The sequence below is a fragment of the Humulus lupulus genome, chromosome 8 (genome assembly GCF_963169125.1).
Source record: "Humulus lupulus chromosome 8, drHumLupu1.1, whole genome shotgun sequence".
NCBI classification, from domain to species: Eukaryota; Viridiplantae; Streptophyta; class Magnoliopsida; order Rosales; family Cannabaceae; genus Humulus; species Humulus lupulus.
In genome coordinates, this window is record NC_084800.1 from 79345810 (window position 1) to 79365119 (window position 19310).

At 40.2% G+C, this 19310-nt stretch overlaps 1 long non-coding RNA gene across 1 annotated transcript; it reads left to right on the plus strand.

Annotated features, from left to right (window-relative positions):
* The first annotated feature begins 17310 nt into the window (after positions 1-17310).
* On the plus strand, positions 17311-18920 carry LOC133793914 (uncharacterized). The gene is made up of 5 exons (XR_009875024.1): positions 17311-17463; positions 17539-17651; positions 17737-18360; positions 18461-18530; positions 18864-18920. It is a non-coding gene; the product is annotated as an uncharacterized LOC133793914 (long non-coding RNA).
* The last annotated feature ends 390 nt before the right edge of the window (positions 18921-19310 follow it).

Sequence of the window (19310 nt, forward strand, 5' to 3'; positions counted from 1 at the left end):
AAAGCCAAAGGGTTGAAACTCAGCCTATAACCTTCACCGAGGAAGATGCCTCCCATGTCCAGTTCCCTCATCATGATCCACTTGTCATCACCCTGCAGCTTGCCAACAAAAGAGTGCGCCGAGTTCTCATAGACAATGGGAGCTCAGTTAACATTCTTTATAAAGCAACACTAGAGAAAATGGGACTCTCCCTTCGCGACCTGAAGGCTTGTGCAACCACTTTGTACGGATTTTCTGGAGAAGGAACCGCCTGTATGGGGTCCATCGAACTCCCTGTGACCTTGGGAGACTATCCAGTCTCGGTGACCAAGATGATGGAGTTCGTGGTAGTAGAGTTACCATCTTCCTACAATGTATTGCTCGGGAGACCCGCCCTGGTCGGACTGGGGGCAGTTTCATCTGTAAGGCATCTAGCCCTTAAGTTTCCAACTCCGAGCGGGGTCGGAACATTGAAAGGAGATCAATTGGCAGGAAGGGAGTGCTACAACATTTCCTTGAGGGGAAAGAAACAAACGAGCGCTCAAGCACTCGTTGTCATACAAAATAAAGATGGGACAATTTTAGAAATTGATGAGGAGATCGATCCGAGGATTGAGGAAAAGGTTGACCTCCAACCTTTGGAAGAGCTCGAAGAGGTTCAGCTCGAGGAAGCTGATCCCTCAAAGAAGGTGAAGGTCGAAAAACACCTCCAAGACGAATCAAAATAGCAATTAATTTGCTTTCTGAAGAAAAACCGGGATGTCTTCGCGTGGTCACACTCTGACATGGTGGGAATAAGCCCTAATGTAGCGAGCCACGCATTGAATATAGACAAAAGCTTTCCCCCGAAGCAGCAAAAGCGAAGGCAGCTGGATGAAGACAGAAAGAAAGCGCTAAAGGAGGAAGTGGACAGGCTGAAAGCAAATAATTTCATAAGGGACGCTTTTTACCCTGACTGGGTGGCCAATCCAGTGTTGGTCCCGAAGCCCAATGGGACGTGGAGAACGTGCATTGACTACTCAGACCTCAACAAGGCCTGCCCAAAAGACTGTTTTCCCCTGCCGAGAATTGACCAGCTTGTAGACGCCACGGCGAGGCATGGTCTGATGTCGTTCATGGATGCCTATTCTGGATATAACCAGATTCCCATGCACGCCCCCGACCAAGAGCATACGAGCTTCATCACAGATAAAGGGCTCTACTGCTACAATGTCATGCCATTCAGACTCAAGAATGCCGGAGCCACGTACCAGCGGCTCGTAAACATGATGTTCTCAGAGCAAATAGGGAACAACATGGAAGTTTATGTTGATGACATGCTTGTAAAGTCTCAACTTAACAAGAACCATGTTGAAGACCTTGAAGAGTGCTTTGGCGTGCTCAGAAAGTACAACATGAAGTTGAATCCTCAGAAGTGCACTTTTGGGGTGTCTTCAGGAAAATTTCTGGGTTTCATTGTCAATTCTCGTGGGATCGAGGCTAATCCCGACAAAATAAAGGCCCTGATCGATATGCCTTCGCCTCGGAAACATAAAGATGTTCAAAGCTTGACTAGCAGGATGGCAGCTTTGAGCAGGTTCATCTCGAAGTCAACGGACCGCAGTCTCCCATTCTTCAACTTATTAAAAGGAAGTAAGAAGTTCGAATGGACAGATGAGTGCGAGCTAGCCTTTCAGGAGCTCAAAAAGCACTTAGTCGAACCGCCTATCGAAGCCTGAGACGGGGGAAGTACTGTTCCTATACCTCTCAACCACCGAACACGCGATAAGCGCGGTGCTCATGCGAGAAGAAGAGAAATTACAGAAACCCGTCTACTATATCAGTAAAAGATTACTGGGGGCAGAATCAAGATATCCACTGATGGAGAAGCTCGCCCTCAGTCTAATCCACTCATCTCGCAAGCTCCGCCCTTACTTTCAGGCACATCCTATCCATGTACTGACAGATCAACCATTAAGGCAAGTCTTGTCTAAACCAGAGGCGTCTGGTCGACTCCTAAAGTGGGCTGTTGAGCTCGGACAGTTCGAGATCACCTACCATCCGAGAACGACCATTAAGGCACAAGCGTTGGCGGATTTCATAGTGGAGTGCACCGGTATAGCTGACGACGAGGTAACAACCACGGCCCACGAGCTGTGGAAACTTTACGTCGACGGGTCGTCAAATGAAAATGGAGCGGGGGCAGGAGTTATTCTGATCACCCCTGCAGGGAGCAAATTTCACTCTGCGTTAAGGTTCGGCTTTAAAGCATCTAATAATGAAGCTGAGTACGAGGCTTTACTTGCGGGACTACGAATAGCAAAAGAGCTCAAGGCCAAAGCTATACATTGCTACAGCGACTCCCAACTCGTGGTTAATCAAATCTTGGGAGAATACCAGGCTCGTGGCACAAAAATGGCAGCTTATCTGGAGAAGGCAAAGTCCGCATTAGAGTTTTTTGAGTTTTATGCAATCGAACAGGTTCCCCGAGAACAAAACTCAAATGCAAATGCCTTAGCTCGGCTCTCCACCTCCGCCGAAAATGAGGAGCTGAATGTTGTACCCGTAGAACACCTGTCAGCACCCAGCATTACTGAGCCTGACGAGGAAGATGTGTGTATGATCGAGACAGAGCCGACCTGGATGAGCCCGATAATTGAGTATCTCGAAAATGGAATTCTTCCAAAAGATCGAAATCAGGCTCGGAAACTAATGTATCAACTTCCTCGTTACACCATCCTGGACGGAAGGCTATACAGAAGAGGGTATTCCATGCCATTGCTCAGATGTGTAACTCCTCCCGAGGCAAAGAAGATTATTGAAGAAATTCATGAAGGGTTCTGTGGAGACCATACCGGGGGGCATAGCCTATCCAAGAAGGTTATACGCCAAGGATATTTCTGGCCAACCATTAAAACGGACTCTTTCGAGTACGTGAAAAAGTGCGACAAATGCCAGAGATTCGCCACGATACCCCGAGCTCCACCTTCCGAACTGACCATGTTGACATCCCCATGGCCTTTTGCAGTGTGGGGCATCGACCTCATAGGCTCGCTCCCAACTGGCAAAGGAGGAGTAAAGTATGCTGTGGTCGCGGTTGATTACTTCACAAAATGGACGGAGGCTGAACCATTGGCGACCATAACTTCGAAGAAGATCCTAGATTTCATGGTAAAGAACATTGTATGCCGATATGGAGTGCCAAGAAAGATTGTGTCTGACAACGGAACCCAGTTTGATTGCGACTTATTTACCAACTTTTGTAACAAGAACGGTATAATAAAGAGCTTTTCGTCAGTGGCTCACCCTCAGGCGAATGGTCAGGTCGAAGCCGTTAATAAAACTCTCAAAAGTTCTTTGAAGAAAAAGTTGGAAGAAGCAAAGGGACGATGGCCTGAGGAATTACCTCAAGTCCTTTGGGGATATAGAACTACAGCTCAGACATCAACTAGACATACCCCATTTTCTCTAGCATACGGCTGCGAGGCAATGTTGCCCATTGAGGTCGAAATTCCAACGATTCGAACTCAGATTTACGACCAAAGTTCCAATCATACTCAGCTCGAAGAAACCCTAGACTTGATCGAAGAAAAAAGGGAGGAGGTTCAGCTGAGAAATGCTGCTTACCAGCAACGAACCACAAGATATTTCAATAAAAGGGTTCGAGATCGAAAGTTCGGAGTAGGAGATCTGGTATTGAGACGCGTATTCTTAGCAACCCGAGATCCAGCAGCAGGAGTACTCGGGCCAAACTGGGAAGGACCATACCAGATAGAATCAGTCATCCGCCCTGGCGTATACAAACTTGCGAGATTAGATGGGAGCCTCATACCACGAGCATGGAATGGCGAACACCTTAGACCTTATTATCAATAGTATAGGAAAAATGTTGCCTGTAACCATGATTTTCTATCTATGTTAGTTTGTTTTTGAATTTCATCAAATAAAATGTCAACTTTGTTTCACATGTAATTTATTTTTATTTTTGCAAACTCTCTTAATTTAATAACCTATGGTCACACTCATAGGATATTAAGGGGGCATCATTGGTATACATACCTCCAGCTTAAAAAATAAAAAATATATAAAGTATTTGGATATAACCAAGTACGCGATCTTAGGTAGTTCGGACACAACCGAATTATCAAACATGAAGTAATTGGAGATGACCAAATACGCGAGCTTAGGTAGTTCGGACACAACCGAATTATCAAACATGAAGTATTTGGATATAACCAAGTACGCGATCTTAGGTAGTTCGGACACAACCGAATTATCAAACATGAAGTATTTCGAGATGACCAAATACGCGAGCTTAGATAGTTCGGACTTAACCGAGTTATAAAAAACATACGAAGTATTTGGATATAACCAAATACGCGGGCTTAGATAGTTCGGATATAACCGAACTACCAAAAACCTAAAACGTTTGGAGTTAACCAGATGTGCAAGCTTAACAGGTTTGGAACAAACCAGCCAAATTATCGATCGATGATAAATGGAAGCCTAAACCCATCACGAAATATGTCGAGATCGAGGCTGGAATATCTTAGAAATATAGTTTCGAACTCTTAACCTCGGAGCCAAAATACTGAGGATGAGGAAAAGTAACTAAAAAAAGATTAACCAAATCATTCATATTACATACCATATAAGTACTTTCGAGTTCATGGTTAAAGTAATATCCGACCTTGATAAGTAACGAGGTCAGAAACGGATAATTCGAATAAACTATGCATGAATGCATCGAATTTCGAGCCTAAATCCAAACTATGTTTGTATGCACAAATAAACATAACCGGTTCATCAATTATAAATGTGCAAAATATTTCGAGCCAAGAAATGTAAAGCATGTAAAAGAATTAGTTAAAGAAATTGCATCAGCCCCATGGGCATAAATTACAATAATTACATAAGGGGACGCAGCCCCGATAACTGATCTCCCCGAGGTCAGATTCAGTGAAGAGGAGTCTCCTTGGCCTTCTCAGCATCAGTGGCACCGGACCCCTCAGGACGAATAGCATGACTATCCTCCTGAGCTTCCTCCGAAACGGTACCCGGAGCAGCCTTTTCCTTCTCGAGCTGCTCAGCCTTCTCCTTCTCAAGTCGTTCAGCCTCTTCCTTCTCGAGCCAAGCATTCCATCGTTCAAGGAACGGCGCCTCGTGGGGACCCAAAAAGCTGGTGTCCAGCTCTTCGTTATAAGCCCACATCCGGTACATGGCTGAGTCGACCGCCGTTTCCTTCTTTTCTTTGTACTCGGCAGTAAGGCGAGCTTTGACATCCTCTATAAGGTCGAAGGTGGCGGTCTTGTCTTCCTCGAGCTTCTTATTGGTCTCCCGAAGCTGGATGTTATCTTTCTTTTGCTCCTCGAGTTCAGTTTTCAGCTTTCCGAGCTCCTTGGCCATTTCCTCACGCTCCTTAACCACTGCCTCGAGCTTAGTATTCGCCGCCTTCAGATCATCATTCGCTCTAAGGTGGAGGTCCCTCTCCTCTTGGGCAAGAGTCCTGCTCGAATGGATCTCGTTGTTCAACTCGTAATTGAGCTGGGCAGTGAAAGCAAGAGCCTGAAAAAAGGAAGAAACCACCATTAGCCTCGAGACAGTATGAATGTAAGCAAAAGGAATATAGAAGGATACTTACCACGGAAGTGTGCTCGATACTCTTCTCGTACAGGACAGTGCGGTCTCGGGTGCCAGTTAGGCACTGCCACTGAGGAGCCTCGAAACTGCCGTAGCTCTGGCCGATCCGGGACATGACATCCGAAATCAGCGTAGATCCATGAGGTCCGGCAGCGTTATCCACCACATATGAGTCCATATGGGTGGAGATGGTTAGCTTCTGAGCTCGAGAAGCAGAAGGTCTCTTGGCGAGCTGAGCAGAAGACGTTTGACCCGCCACAAGAGGTTGGGATTCGACCACGGCAGGGACACCAGCCTACGAGGCCGGTGCCACCGCAGAGACGACGGCTTGCGAGGATGGCATCGTCGTGGGGGCGTTAGTCTGGCCAGTCGACGCAGCAGCAGAGCTCGAAGCCGACGGGGGAGGAGGAGGCGTTTTCCTAGATCTCTTGGAGCCTTTTCCAGGCTGGCTGGTTTTCAGTCCCCCTGCCCTGGGGCGTTTGCTCCTCTTGGCACCCGCGTTGTCGATAAGGGCGTCGAGGTCGGAGTCCATATCGCCTGCACAAGTCAACACAGTGAGTCAGTAAAAGAGGTGTACAAGTTACTTCAGTATCACAGACGTATAGAATGATGGTAGAAAAAAAACCTAACTGGAACTTTCCCCCGAGCTTGAGCTTGGGGACCATGAAATTCCCCCGTCTTCAGAAGAGGCGGGGGGAGTGCCTTCCCTATAAGTTGGTGATAACCTCGAGAGGTCCCTATAGTCATTGGTCCCGTACTGCACCGCTATCCCATTCCACACCTCGTCCGTGGTGTACATGGTATCATATTTCCCGAGCCCACTATCAAACCTATGGACACAGTCATCTACCCAACTCCATATGTAGAAGTGGTATCTATCCTGTGGGCACGAGACTAGTCTATTGGTCCTGTATTTTAATAAAGTGGGGGACCACATTCGCGAAGTAGGAAGGGTTTTACCTCCACCGGAGTCCGAACTCGAGGCTTCGTCATTGGCCTCATTTCCCGACCGCGGACTTCTCGAGCGAATTGGGAGAGATGCTTTCCTTTCTCTCCTCGGAGGAAGGATGCCTGTGGGCAGTGGCACTTCCTCCCAGCGTTCATATTTTTTACTGGACCAGTCAGAGGTTGACTGGCCCTGTCCCAACAACCCACAAGCTCATAGCTTGTCCTCATGTAATAGAAATGAGAGAGACCTCCTGCCGTAGGGGAGTCGGAGCAGGGCCTCTCTGTGCTCCTTCATTGTTTCGTCAGGGGTGGGACGCTGAAAGTTAGCTGAAAGACGAGGTACACTTCAACTAAATATGGATTTTAGGGCTAAAATTCCGAGCTTAAAAATAGAAAGTAACGAGAACACTTACGAATCCGCCTGAACGAACGGTGTCGAGACGGGGACAGACCGTCTGTCCAGAAAAAAGCCTTCTTGAAGTCAGGAGGGTGGTTCGGAAGATCTTCAAAGATCTTTGTCTCTTTGGGGTAGCTCGAAAGATAGTAAAAACCATCTCCTCCCCGAGCTCGGGAGGGATTACTCTTCAAACAAAAGAGATATAAAATCTCTTGGGGTGAAGGCCCTGTTCACCCTAGCTCGTGGAACAAGGACCTCAGGGCAGACAGCACCCTGTATGAGTTGGTGTTGAGTTGGAATGGAGCCAACCCAACGAAATCAATGAAGTCTCTGAAAAAGAACTTCAGGGGCAGCAAAGCTCCTGCCCTTATATGTTCCTGGCTCCAGGCCGCGTATTTCACACTGGAATCGCGGCCCCCAGGAGTGAAACAGCTCCGTTCATGCCTTGTCGGAGCTCGACACTTCAGTGTGTCCAACGAACTAAGGCCATGGAGGGCCAAGATATCAGTTATTTGGTCGGTGGTGGTAACCGAGCTCTGGTAGAATTCGGCTTCAAACATCTCCCTCCTAGGCTGCGAAGACGAAGGCTCCGCCATTAAGGAAAACTAGAGTTCCCCTGGGTGGTATGCAACCGTGACTTTTAACGCTGGGTCGAGGGGAATCGTCTTAGGTCCAGGGTTGGGCTCCGGATAGATGGCTTCCCGAAGAACTCTTCTCTTCTTTTCAATGACCTCGTCTATCTGACGACGATAGTGGGCTCGAATGTCCTCCTGCTCACGCGCAAGCTCATATTCTTTTATCCGATGTTGGTTCCGGGCAAAGACTGATTCCGGGCTCGGAGATTTGGGCTCGTAAGGGATTGCTCGTAATGACCCCCACCGTCTTTCCGGATTCTGTGACATCTAACGAGAAAGAAAAAATGGTGAGGGCCATGTATGCAAGAGTCACGAGCTCGATGGAATGAGCTCGGAGATTTAGGAACGAGACTAAATACTAAGACCCTTTATTGAAGTGTCAGGGGCGTGTATTCCACGAGAAAGAAAAGGAGTGTGGATAATTTTTTGAAAATCCCGAAATTCAAGGGAAAGGAGAGTGGCGGTTAGCCAGGAAAAGCGTTTTTGGGTTTCGTGCATTTGTCAAAGCCCATGTTTTTATCCGAAAGCTTAATGTACAAGAAACGCTGCCTAAGAATTTCAAAACCCAGAAAATAGGAACCACATTCAAACGTCGAAACTGGGTATAAACCAGAGACGAACATCCAGAGTGAAAATCTAGAAAGCATAAAAACCTATCGGTTCAAAACCTCCTATCATATCATGCTAAGAACGTAAACTAGCATACACAGCAAATACAGTATAAAAAGAACAACAAAAATGGCGTACTTACACAGTGATGGTGATTGCAGCGAAATCGTCGATTGAAGAAGAGGTTGCAAGAAAGAACTCACTGACTCGAACAGACTAGGATTTCTTTGTTTCTTGGGTCGAGAAAACATGCGCAGGACAGAAGCTTCTTAAGAGAGTCTGGTTTTCTGGTTGTTTTTCTTTTCTTGTTTATGATGAACAAATGTGAAGAAGAAGACGAAGAGGGGGGTCTTGTATATATAGGTGGAAAAACTAAATTAATCAGGAGCGTTGATTAAAATCCTCAACAGATCGAATGGATGGGGATCGGTGACAAGATGGCGCCGAAAAGTTGTCAGACGAACGATCGTGGGCGTGTTCCCAAGGTACTCAAGTACCTAAAGTGAGCAGTACCCATCTGGCACGTGTCCATTTTCAAGAGTGTGACGGTATGGTTCCCAGAAAGAGTAGTTCAAAAGTTTCCTTCTCTTAGGATTCGAACAAATACTTTTGAGGGGGCAAGATGTTATACCCAGATTTCGAGCCATAGTAAATATGACCTCGAAAGCTGAGTTCGCAACAAATGGTCTCGTGAGGATTAGAGTGATCTAGGATTGTAAGTCGAGCCTGCAAAGTATGATATATGATCTCGAATGCGGTGATCTCGAAATGATCTCGATCTCGAAAGGTAGTTCCGAGAATACCTTCATCTTCAGGAACTTCGGAGCATGGGTCTTGAGCTCGATATCCCATCTCGAAGGCAACGTTAGCTCGGGAGATGTCAGTGGCTCGCATAATGACATGAAACCTGAAATGCTAAAGCCTTGGAGATACGCTATAACCACCTTGAATATCTACAAGTATTGTAAACATGAGATGTAATCCTCATTTATTGATGTAAATCCCCAAGAATCGTGGGATATTATTTAGTCAGTTATGCGTTCCCTGGTCTTCAGGGACGTTTCCTTTTTTATCTGATTAAAGGCATTTAAAGCCATTTATTTTTATTCACAAAAGAGTAACTACCCAAAATATGTGGGATAGTATTCTGCATCCTTCTCTATAAATAGAGAAGCCATGCACCATTGTAAAGGACCGAAGTTCTGATCCTTGAGAGAAAACTCTGTAGAATTCATGCTAAAGAATTGTTCAGAGATAATCTTGAGGTTAATAACAGAGACTCGTGGACTAGGCAGATTTAACTGCTGAACCACGTAAAAAACCGTGTGTTTGATTCGTTTGTTTCTTTTGGCCATTGTCTTTAATTGTTTACGTGCTCTCTTCTTTTATCTGTTGACGAAAAACGGCGTCAACAGGATGCATGTGATTTTAGAGGATGATACTTCGGTTTTGGATCGCTGAATCACAATCTACTAAACATGCATGTACATTTTTACACTTTTAGCATTGGGAAAGCCATGAAGGATAAAAAGCCATGGCTTGGTATCCATCAAGGGTTGTTCGTATCAAACAAGGCAAAAGGATAAGCTTGAATGAATTTTGGAAATAAATATATTGTTTTAAGACAATGTTTATTTTATTCCGATTTTCAATGGAAATTTTAATTTAAGTTTTTCTTATTACATCAACAACAATTTGTAGTTACTTTCACAAGTAATAAAATCCTATTTCTTTAAATGGATGTGAATTGTGCGGTGGATGTATGAAAAACAGGCTATGCCTATTGCAACTAAATGAACCCTATGTTATAAATAATGAGTTGTTTAAGACAGCTAATTCTAGGACCGTTAAACGACAAAAGGTCAATAACGTTAGAAATGATGTACCTTTGGCATTTTCGCTTTGGTCATATTTGTTATGATAGGATTCAAAGACTAACAAAGGCTGGGCCTTTGAGGGAACTCACCTAGGGTGACCTACCTGTTTGTGAATCTAGTCTCGAGGGCAGAATGACAAAGCATCCATTCTCTGTGATAGGAGAAAGGGCCAAAGAACCACTAGGGCTAGTATGTTCAAATGTCTGGGGACATATGAATGTTCAAGCGAGGGGTGGTTATGAGTATTTCGTCACCTTCATCGACGATTGCTCTAGAGACTCATGTAAGTACCTAAAGCATAGGAATTCTGCGAATTTGTTAAGAAGTTCAAAGAATTCATTGCTATGGCTTTAAAACCAAATTAGGTAAAACGTTAAAGATCTTGCGATCTAATAGGGGTGGAGGATATTTGGATAATCAGAACCAAGATCATTTAATTGAACTTGAAGATTTGTCTAAAACAACTCCCCAAGGACTCTGCAACAGAACAGTGTTGATGAGCGGTGTGAATCGCACGTTTATGAAAATGTGTGTTCTATGATAAGCTATTAAACTCTACCAACTTCTTACCTAGATATTTTCTGGAGGCATACTACCTAGACCGCATGTGATATTTTTTTTTAAATGTTGTGCCGTCTCAAAAGTTGTCTCCAAGACACCACTAGAATTATGAAATGGTCGTGAACTTGGTTTACGTCATTATGGAATTTGGTGGTGTCATGTTTTTGTCATGAGGAAAAAGGTAGAAAGCTAGAATAATGAGCTGAGGGTTTGCTTGTTTGATGACTATTCTAAAGGTACTCAGGGTGGTCTGTTTCATAGTCCAGTAGACAAGAAAGTGTTTGGCTCTACAAATGCTACTTTTCTGGATAACGACTACATAATGAATTTCAAGTCTCATAGAAAAATAGTATTAGATGGAAAAATGATAAACTATTGTTCCATCCTTACCGACGCAAGTCGATGAAAACAAGGTGCATTTAGAAACCACTAATCCAAGTCAGAAAGTTACGATGCCTCGTCATAGTGGGAGGATTTCTTGGAACCCGGTACCTATGATATGGATAGTGAAACCCACAAGTTGGTTGGGAACACAAGTAACAATGATTCGTTGGCCTTTAAATAGGAAATGGGTAAGTCTGAAAGGGATTTTTGACTCAAAGCCAAGTACCAGGTAATAAAGTCTAAGTACTTTTAATTTGTCAGAGATCTTGTAGATATGCCATTGGACTTTAGGCCCATGGGGTGCAAGAGGATCTATAAGAAGAAGAGAGGAGCTGATAGAAAGGTCGAGACATTAAAGGCTCGACTCGTGGCAGAGAGAGAAATTTGACTTAGAGAAAACTCTTTCTCCAGTAGCCATGTTAAAATTCATTAAGCATACTCTTATCCATAGCCACAACTCTTGATTAAGAGATAAGGCAAATGGACATCAAAGAAGCATTTTTAATGGCTATCTTGATGAGACAATTAACATGTATCAATCAGAAGGATTTAATGTAGTTGGACAAGAAATTCGGCAAGCTGAGTAAGTCAATCTATGGACTTAAACAAGCTTCGTGCTCCTGGAACTTAAGGTTAAATGGAAACGTTAAGACCTGAGTTTTTGAACAAAATGTAGTTGACCCTTGTGTTTGACAACTTAGGGAAAAAGACATTGTGGTGTTTTTAATCATTTATGTAGATGATATCTTATTCATTGGAAACAATGTCAAGAAATTATCAAACATAAAGAACTGGCTAGAAATGAAATTCCATATTTCGTTGTAGCAAGTCGTGTTCTTGGTATCCAGAACATCATGGAAATAAATAACTGAACTTTAGCTCTAACTCAAGCGACCTACTTTAGTGAGGTGCTTGGTCATTACTCTGTAACAAATTCCGAGAAAGGATGTTTAATGTCTTGACATGGAATTTATTTTTATAAGTAGCAGTCTCCACAGACTCCTTAAGAGAAAGAAAAGATGTAATGAATTCCTTATGCATTTGAAATTAGAAGTCTAATGCATGCTATGTTGTGTGTTGTGATCGAAGATCTTCTATGCAGTGGGAGTGGTAAGTAAGTGTCAGTAAAACCTTGGAAATAAACAATAGATGGAAGTCAGTATCTTTGATGGACTAGAGACTATATGTTAGTCTTTTCAGGTGGATCTTTGTACCTGTTAGGCTACACATATTCAGATTTTAGACTGATGTTGAAGACAAGAAGTCTACTTCTGAAAAATGTGTTTACTCTTGGGGGTGGAGCTATGATTTGGAGAAGCGTTAAGCTATCTGCCATTTTAGAATCCACTTTGGAGGCTGAGTACATAGCTGCGTCTATGGCGGCTAAAGAAATAGTCTAGCTAAGGAAGTTCTATACGGATCTCGGTGTTATTCCAGAAATGGATAAACCACTCATTTTTTCTGGTGACAGTAATGAGGCAATAGTGAATTCGAAAGAACCTCGAAGCTACAAAAGAGCAAAGCATATAGAGAGAAAGTACCACATTATCAAGGATGTGTGGCGAAGGTATGAAGTGAAGGTGATGAAGATAGCATTGTAAGGCAATCTTTCATATCCCTTTACAAAGATATAAGCAGAAAACATAATTGTGAAGCATGTAGAATGCATGGTTTTGAGAAACATGTCCCATTTGTTTTAAAAGGGCAAGTGGGAGTTTGTTGGTTTTATGCCCTTATAAAACCATGTCGGGCATGTAGCACGATTTCATATTATCAATAAAAGTAGTAGAAATCATTTAGTTTGACAACTGTGTTGCTTGCTTGTTTTATTACATGATTATTGAAATAATACAAACATTTATAAAATCCCGAACATATGGATAGTTACAATTATAGTGACTTGGTCACAGTGGATTATAGTTGTAATTATATGTTCAAAAGAACGAGTCCTAAGATTAGATCAGTGCATTGGATTTTCACTGATTAAGCAATCTACGATATGATCTACTTACACATTCAGGGTGTGATATCTTGTCCAAGGTATCGACCAAGTAGATAAGATCGGATGTATTTAGTTACATCGGACTAGGACCGATATTGATTATTGATTGATAAATAAGTATCGTTGTTATCAAATCTAATCAATGTCACAACGTTGACCATATATTAAGTCGATCTTAATTTTGAGTGATAATATTCTGCTAATTATATTATTTAAATCTTTTGACTTGTTCGTTACCAACTTACCCTACGGTCTAGCCCATACTTACATCTTGGAGATTTATTAGTGTAATTGAGTGGGAGTATTATTCATAGATACGAAATCTATAACTTCTGTATGAGAAGTGAAAAAATGATTTCCTTAATTACTTTGTTCAAAAGGTTAAATGATTGAGATCTCATTTCTGTGATTAAGTTCACAGAAATATCATTTATAAGGAACTTAGTGGGAGTTAAGGATAAAATACTGATGAGGGGTAAAACGGTAATTTGCACCCAGCTCGTTAGTAAGTCATCGATAGAGGATTGACTGATTGTAATGGTTATAACAATGGATAACGTATTTATGGTTTTGAAAATACGTTCTATGAATTCAAGAGTTCAATTCCGAGTCTATAGTGGAGTCACGAGAAATTAATAAGGTAGTGAAATTATTCGTAAATAAATTCACGGTAACTTGTTGGAGCTTGATTTCATGGATCCATGGTCCCCGCATCACCTTTGAGGAAATCATCTAGAATGTCTCAATTAATTGATTTAATTATCAATTAGGATTTTTAAAATTGACTAGGTCAATTTTGGAAAATTTACAGAGATATGAGATTTAGAGAATAAAAGAGAATCTTTGGGTAAATTTATTAATATTGATAAATTGGTATCAATATAAATAAATAATATTAAATCAAGTTTCAAATTATAATTAGTTAATTTGAATAAGGATTTAATTAATTAATTAAAACTTAAAAAAAAATAAAAGGTTTTGAATTTAGGCCCAGTTGGGATTTAAATTCAAAACAAAGAGATTGGGCCCAAGTCCATTTATGGTAGCCCAAGGCTTTTATTTTTGTTATTATTTTTAATTAATTTAAATTTAAATAAATCACATTAAGTTGTCTATATAAGGAATATGATATCTAGGGTTTTCATAAAAAAAAAAAGCAAGTCAGTCTCAGTTGATTTGGGTAAGTGAAAACCTAGACACTCTAATCCTTTCTTAGCCACAATCTCTTCTTCTTTTCTAGATCTCTATCTCATGTGTTGAGAACCAGCCCACACTAGTTCTAGGTTGATCAAAAGCTTGGTGAGGAAGACTGTGTTGCTGATCTTGTTCAATCTCTTGATAATACTCTGCTACAGAAAGAAATCAAGGGTTAGAGAGATTGAATGATGGAGTTGTTCCAGTTCCGCTGCGTAATGTAAGTTTTTACTTTACTCTGTATTTGTATCAATTTCATAGGAGCATGTTCTAAGAATTTGCATGTTTGTTTGATAATATGTAAATTGCATGAAAATAAATAAAGATCCTGCAAAGAGTTTTTTCCAACAGTTCATGAGTCAATATTATTGACTAAGAACTTGCAATGCTCAAGTTCTTTTAGGGTTCACATTTTGGCAGCATTTTTGGCTTGCTCCAATTGGCTTGTATTTATAAGGAGACCTTAGCCCTATTTATAAATGGTTGAGAATACTTAAGGCTCTTTAATAAAATTTAATTACAATGTTTATCATAATCACAAGGTAAATACACAGTTTACATGGAAAATGGGAAAAACGCATTAAGTGGGTATGGTAAGCTAGGTACAACTTGTTCAACACGCAAATCGGGTTCTCCTCCCATAGTAGTTTATTTAGAGTTGGTTGAGGGCTCTAGGCACAAAGTAAAGCCACGTCTCGAGAAGTTGTGGACAGTGTTAGGCGATGCACCTCCATTTCTCAAGTGTGATTCTGTTGCTATGTCAAACGGAAAGGGCAACCACTTTCCCAACCTCCACATTTGTGAAAGGTAGGTGGGTATGTGTGTTTTAGGATCAGGGCGCGGTCCCCACTAGTGATACACACAGGGCAGAGAATTGGCGGGGAGTGTTCTCCCCATCCCCGTCCCAATTTATATTTTTAATCCCCACCCCATCCCCACTTATTCCCCGTCGAGGTTGGGGTGGGGATTCCCCTATTGGGGCGGGGAATCCCCACGAGGTAGCTATTTATTTAAAAAAATAAATTTTAAATTAAAATTTTAAAATAAAATTCGTAATTTATATGTAAATTAAAATATTTCACAAGATTTATTATTGAAAATATTAAACATTATCCTAAATAAAATTTAAAATATTAAAAAAGTTACTACTATACTACAATAATACATAAAGAAATATATAAAATACATATAAAATATTACAAAAATATATAAAAAAATGTAAGCGGAGCCCCATCGGGGCGGGGAGTGTTATCTCCGTACCCGCCCCATTTAATATTCGGGGATTGAAAATTATCCCCGTTCTTGCCCCGTTTCCCATTTAGACTGGGATTCCCCGCCTCATTAGGGGCGGGTCCCCATGAAGAAAATATGCATCCCTAGCCCCCACCACTTCCTTTTTGTCCTTATTTGGATGGTTGTGGCTTTCTGAACAAGTAATGGGAGCCCTGAGTAACTATGCTCCTTGTGGAATCCGGAGTCTAGTCTTTCAGGATATTTCCCAAATCATAAACCTCTTTGGCTCAAGAAGGTTGTCGGACACACTCATGGCTCAATCTCGAGAAGCATCATGTTCACATGAGAAGTTTTTGAAAAACACAAGTATCATGATGAAAAATATAATAAACAATGATTTCAATACCAATAATTTGTTGCCTTAAGTCCTTGATATTAAGATTGACTATTGTTCTCCATTAAAGGATTGTTGGTACGTAGTTAATTTCTCAAATTCATGAATATTAAAAACAACCTTGGTTTTTGTACTAATAACTTGTTACCTTATGTCCACATGACTGAGATTCCCAATCATTATCTTTAAAAAATATGCTTGATATATTGCTTTTTTAGGAGTCTATGCATGATAAATAATTGTGTTTGGGCAGTAATAATTCATTGAAATATTACATTTAGTAACATGGCATTGTTTTTTAAAATTATAGGTTTCATCTCAATCAAATATAATTGGTTAAAATCAGTATCAATCACTAAGTGTGATATTTTGGTGTATATTTAGTATGCATATACCATTACTCTTTGTTACTTATGTGATTTTTCAATTTCATGAATACGAGAAAACATGGAACATTGAGTCTTATAGTCAAATCAAGTTGAGATGTTCCTAACATGTTTTCTCATATTCATGAAATTGAAAAATCACATGGGTTTCGAAACCAATTATTTGTTGAGCTATATCCTTAATATTTAGGTTGATTATCATTTTCCCTTAAAGTTTAATATTAAATTTTTTATTTCTGGGATCCCTAAACTTGAAATAAAATTATTGTTTTGGAATCAATAAATTGTTGTTTTTTGTCTTGGATATAGTTTTTCCCCTTACAATGATGATCAATCGTTTTAGAAAAGATGAAAAATTAATGAGATCTTGGTGGTCAGGTTGGTCGTATAATGCAATCACACCTCCTCGATAGATTTCTCCTTGAAGTTGAATCTTAATCTGGTGAATCTTATTGTTTGAGCTACTTTGAAATCTTCTCATGATACTCATCTCATGCTGTGAGATTTTGTGGATAACAATAATTAGTCGTGTGAGATTTTGTGGAAAACAATAATTAGTTGTGTTATGTCTCTAAGATTGATATTGGCAATTGTTGAGCCTTAAAGTTAATTTGAACAATTGTTCTTTATTCAAGTCCCTGAACTTGAAAAATTATTGTTGTTTGAGAATTAATAATTAGTTGCCTAAGATGATTGATTCTCATTGTCCCTTAACATTAAATTGTTACATTGATACTTTCTCGAATGTATAAAATTAAAAATAACCTCAACTTTTATATTAATAATCCTTAATATTGAGATTTGTTGTTGTCCTAAAAGATTTTTTTTTTTTTAGTAACGGTTGTCCCTTAATTTGATTTTTTTTTTCTCTTACGATCTCTCACTACAACAATTTTGACCAAATATGACATCAAAAATATAACATATTTGTAGGAGTGTTGCTAATATACCTAATAAAAAAACACGGATCTAATTTTTTATGCTTTAGGCAGCAAATGAAAATTAGGCGCCTGAAATAGACCAAAGGAAAAACAAAAGAGGGTTTTCCCAATTATGAATCCCTAATACCTATCTCACACTCATCAACCTCTTGCTTCTCTCTCTCTCTCTCTCTCGGCTCTCTCGTCTTCACGCCGCCGGTGCTCTCTAATCCCATTAGTTGAGCCGCTTAAACACACCTCGACCACGCTACCCTGTCCTTCCCTATGTATCTCTCTCGGTCGCTGGCTAGAAGAAAGAACCCTGGTAAACGTGACCTTCGTTTGTCTCTCCCTCTCATTTTATTCCCTTTTGTTTATCTGGGTTTTGCTTCTTTTTCAGGGAGTGTCGATTGTGCCGCCATTGATATGTCTGAGCTTGGCAGTTATTGGTTTGATTTTGTTTGGAAATTTTGGCTCTCTTTCCTTCTTTGTGACTCTCTCTCCGTCAATCGGGTAATTCTCATTTCCTTCTCCAGATTTAGTTCTTTCCCTCCCACCCACAATCTCATTCTCTCTCTTTCTTTCTCTGTTGTTGCAGATGTTAGCATGGAGGTGGGACTGTGGGGATGGTGTTGTAACGGTAGGGACTTCAATGGGACTAGGGTACCGTCGCCGTGAAGAAAATGGTTTATTTTGTTTACATCCCCACTTATCTAAAATGGTAATGATGAATTTTTATTCTTAGGCATCATCTTTGATTAATTTTTAAAATAATTATTATATATTGTTTCTGTTTTAGGGATTTATGCAATTTTTAATATGAATTATTGATGATGTTTCTATTAACTATAGGTTTGGTTTGTTTAAGGATTTTGGATTACTAAATTTGGTGACTTTGAGGTTTGTGGATATGCCGCTAGCTTTGGGTATTCTATTTTTTATATTGGTTTTAGATTTAGAGTTTCTGTTTTTTAGAGTTTTCTCAGTATGTTGTTGAAGGCAACTTTTCTTGATTTGCCTTTATGGCATCACATTCTTGTTCTTAAAGTCCTGAGGGTAATTCTGGAAGTGGAAACATACTCTTTATTTATGTAGTATGTGCGACATAGAAGATTATGGTAGAGCCTTGTAAAGCTGTTTGAATAATTACAAAGGTGGAACTTTGACAGGGTTTTTGTTTGGAGGCACGAACTTTGCGGATTCTCTTCTAGAACTTTGATATGTAAGATCACTTGTACCAATCTTCTTTTTTTCGTTTAGGATATTTTCTTATATAGCTGTATTAAGTCTGACTGGCCTAATTTATGGTATATGCTATATAGGCATCCCAAGAACACCAATATTGTTGAGGGCCTGGTTAAGGCTCTGGCTAGAGTTGTTTCAAGTATACATGTAAGATATGTTTATGTATATATTTTATAAGATTTTTGGTTAGTCCTAGCTGGAAAAACTCAGACTAGTGGTGTTTAGTTCTAAAGTTTTCATTTTTTTTTCTTTTTCATCTCTTTATCTATAATAAAACTTTTGTTTTTTTAGAAAAATTATTTATCTTATCGTCTTCTTATAGAAAAAAAAAATAATAATGGGTACAATCTTCTGGTTCAAATAAAACTTTATGTGTAGTTTTGTACAGGTACACTTTGGATCAGAGTGATGAGATTTTATCAAATGGTAATTAATTTGCATATTGTAATTTTCTTGACTTGAAGAAACTTTGACATGTAGGGTCAAGAGACTAGTGAGGAGAGCCTGGCAGTTGTTGCAGGGATGTTCAGCAGCAAAGCTAAAGGTAATCACCTCCTTGGCTAAGATCAAATATAATCTATTCTTATTTGTTTGATTAAGATAAAGAGGTTTTTTTACATGTGTGTTTTTGTCGAAATCTTGGCACCCTGAGTTTGAGGATATGGTTGTCAGGACTATATTTCTACCATATGTTATGTTGTCTTGCATTTGATTTATAGAATATGTTATTTTTTTTGCTATAAGAGTTCTCTAATATGTCTACAAATTAGTTTATGAATTTTGACCTATATCTAATTTGTTCAAGAAGTTGTTTAAAAATCTTAGTTTAAAGTTTAATTAAGTGTTTGTTCTCTTTGTTTAATTAACCATGTTCAATCCCCAAATAAAGTCTAGCCATTTACTGCAATTCAGAGTTGTTTTAGTTCT